The sequence below is a fragment of the Lactuca serriola genome, chromosome 9 (assembly GCF_051521515.1).
Source record: "Lactuca serriola cultivar US96UC23 chromosome 9, Lser_US96UC23_V15, whole genome shotgun sequence".
Classification (NCBI taxonomy): Eukaryota; Viridiplantae; Streptophyta; class Magnoliopsida; order Asterales; family Asteraceae; genus Lactuca; species Lactuca serriola.
In genome coordinates this window covers 152,466,533-152,469,711 of record NC_136416.1, presented here as the reverse complement: position 1 = coordinate 152,469,711, position 3,179 = coordinate 152,466,533, and the positions used below count along the sequence as shown (strand labels likewise).

The following is a 3,179-nucleotide window of genomic DNA, read 5'->3' as shown; positions in this document are numbered from 1 at the left end:
GCAAAGGGAAGGAAGGATTTCGAGTTGGGCTGTCTTGTGGGGCTCAAATCTTCCATCATTTCGTTCAGAGCTGTTGTGAGAGGTAAGGATTCATGTCCATCTCCGTTTGTTTAGTAAATTTCATGAATCTAGGGTTTCTTCATGCTTTATTAAGCTTGAATCTAGAGTATGAGAGGTCCCATGGTGAAATGATTCCTGGATCTGGACCTTGAGAGTAGGGGTGAGCATTTGGACCGGTGAACCGGACCAGACCGTTTTTTTGGACCCCCGGGCCGGTTCTCGGTTCTAAGATTTCTCGCCGGTCCGGTCCGGTTTTTTTCCCGGTCCGGTCCGGTTTTTACCGGGTTTAGAACCGGTTGGACATGATTAAGATTTTTGTGACGTTTTTTAAACACACATAACTCATTCGTTTTAAGTCGGATTGACATGCGGTTTTTTCCAACATTTAGTTTACAGTTTGTAGATGAATTTAGAGTATAATTTTGTTTATTTTGGTATTATATTTACCGTGTTACAATCCTTCAAAGTAGAGCTATCAAAGCTGAAAAAATTCAGCTTTTCAGCAACATTTTGTAAGCTGTGACGTTTTTTAAACACCCATAACTCATTCGTTTTAAGTCGGATTGACCTACGATTTTTTCCAACATTTAGTTTACAGTTTGTAGATGAGTTTAGACTATAATTTTGTTTATTTTGGTATTATATTCACTGAGTTACAATCCTTCAAAGTAGAGCTATCAAAGCTGAAAAAATTCAGCTTTTTAGCAAGATTTTATAATCTGTGATGTTTTTTAAACACCCATAACTCATTCGTTTTAAGTCGGATTGACCTACGGTTTTTTCCAACATTTAGATTACAATTTGTATATGAATTTAGACTATAATTTTGTTTATTTTGGTATTATATTCATTGAGTTACAATCCTTCAATGTAGAGCTATCAAAGCTGAAATATTTCAGCTTTTTAGTATTATTTTATACTATAATTCCGAGTCCGCGTTTAGCACTTGTGGTAGAGTTGTAAGTGAGTATCAAACTAGTTTATCGACATTGATAGTTGAAGTTTTGTTATGCACCCAAGATTGGGTGATAAAGTTTACAAATCCGATAGTTGACAACGTTGATGACATCTTGAACGATGATGATATAGCTTTGGGTAAAAAAATTACAATCTTTATTCTTTTTTATACAATTATTACTTTTTATTAAATACTAACAACATTTTTATTTGTGTTTATGTAGAGATTGCACAAGCTTTAAATATGTTACATATGGATGACAATGATATGGGGAAGAGGCCAATGGAAGATTAGATTATGAGTTTATGAAATTTGTTAGTTTGATTGATTTTAAAGTTTAAACTATGATTTTTGTTGTTACGGTAATACTTTTGTATGTTTGTCTTAAAATTGTTTAACTTTTGTTGGTGAACTTGACTTATATGTTAGTTGCTTTTATTTGGAAAATTAATTTTTGCAAATTGCAAGTTATAATATTATACATCAATGTAGATTAGTTAGGCGTGAAACGGAAACATATTAATTTTGCAAGTTATAATATTATACATCAATGTAGATTACTTATTATACTCTAAGCAATTAAAGTTGTACCGGTCCAAACGGGTCCAAAAACCGGAAAACTCGGACCTGGACACGGACACGGACACGGACACGACTCATCCGGTCCGGTCCATGGTCCACAAAATTCTCCATAACCGGTCCGGTCCAAGAGCCGGTCCGGTCCGGTTCGGTCTGGGCCGGTCCAAATGCTCACCCCTACTTGAGAGGTCCAGAGAGTCCCTTCCATTCTGCTTTATGCCTTTCCCTTGGAGTTATGAGCTAGGGTTGTCATGATATGGAGGATTTCACCAAAATAAGCATAGAGAGCCTTGCATGTGTACCAAGATTTGACCTTTATGTGGTTATTGGTCATAGGGAAGTCAGATCTATGGATTTGAGGAGCGGATCTAACCTCAGAAGGTCAGATGAGTGTTGTCATGGGAGCAACTCGCCGAGTTCATGAGCGGACTCGACGAGTCGAGTCGGGGTTGCCTCGCGATTCATATCAGGTGTAACTTGTCGAGCAAGGGGTTGGCTCGACGTGTCAAGCGAGGCTAGGAGGAGGATTCCATGGACACATGTGGACTCGCTGAGTCGCCTTTGTGCACTCGACGAGTCGGGTCAAAGTTTGACCGTTGACTTTCGTTGACTTTAGGGTTTTGGTCAAGACTGACTTTAGAGAGTTCAGGGAAGGGTAGAATGGTCTTCTACCCAATATTTAGAGCTGAGACAATGAGAGAGCGTTGATCGGGGATGTTATTTGAATAATAGGAGGAGGCCAGGTCGGGACGTTGAGCACGAGAGTTCATCCGACTTCGTTTGAGGTGAGTCTTCCCACTATACGTTACCTAGAGTGGTATTATGTGTTGACCAGAGGGTCTTATGTGCTAAGTATGAGATTATGTGCTATGTGATATATGTATGTTGTATGATTTTATAGACCGGATCGGAGGGTCCAACGATACAGACCGGACCGGAGGGTCCAACGATACAGACCGGACCGAAGGGTCCAACGATACAGACCAGGCCAGAGGGCCCAACGAGCTATGACCGAACCAGAGGGTACAACGAGCTACGGGACTGGAGGGTCCTGCTGAGACACAACGACCGGAGGGTCGTGCTATAGCCTCGAGTGGCGTATGTGTTGTATGCGGTATTTTGGGGAACTCACTAAGCTTCATGCTTACAGTGTTTTGTGTTATGTGCTTCAGGTTTTCTCAGGATTACGAGACGGCACCGGCTCGATTGTACACACCAGAGGAAGCGTTTGTTTTAAGGATCCTGGTTTATTAATCGATTGAACAAAGGAGTCATGTATTATAATTTAAACAAAAATGGGATTTTTATGAAAAGTGTTAAAAATATAAGCGATTTTAAATGAAAATTTTGTTTTGAAAATTTCGGTGTTACAAGTTGGTATCAGAGCCTTGGTTTGAGGGACTCGGATGCACCTTCGGGTAAATCTGGACTCAAACCGAGGGAGTAAGAAAAAGTTTTCAAAGAAATGATTTTCTAAAAGTGAATAAGAGTTCAAAGAGAAAGCGAGGAAGAACAGTGTGTACAATCAGCCAGAACCCGAACGGTGATTTCCCAAAATACCCTTACTTTTGCGTTATGAGAT

The 3,179-nt window shown here is 39.8% G+C and overlaps 1 long non-coding RNA gene across 1 annotated transcript; it reads left to right on the top strand.

Moving 5' to 3' along the window:
* The first annotated feature begins 879 nt into the window (after window positions 1-879).
* On the top strand, window positions 880-1,430 carry LOC145077019 (uncharacterized). Its single transcript, XR_013692911.1, has 2 exons — window positions 880-1,155; window positions 1,242-1,430. It is a non-coding gene; the product is annotated as an uncharacterized LOC145077019 (long non-coding RNA).
* The last annotated feature ends 1,749 nt before the right edge of the window (window positions 1,431-3,179 follow it).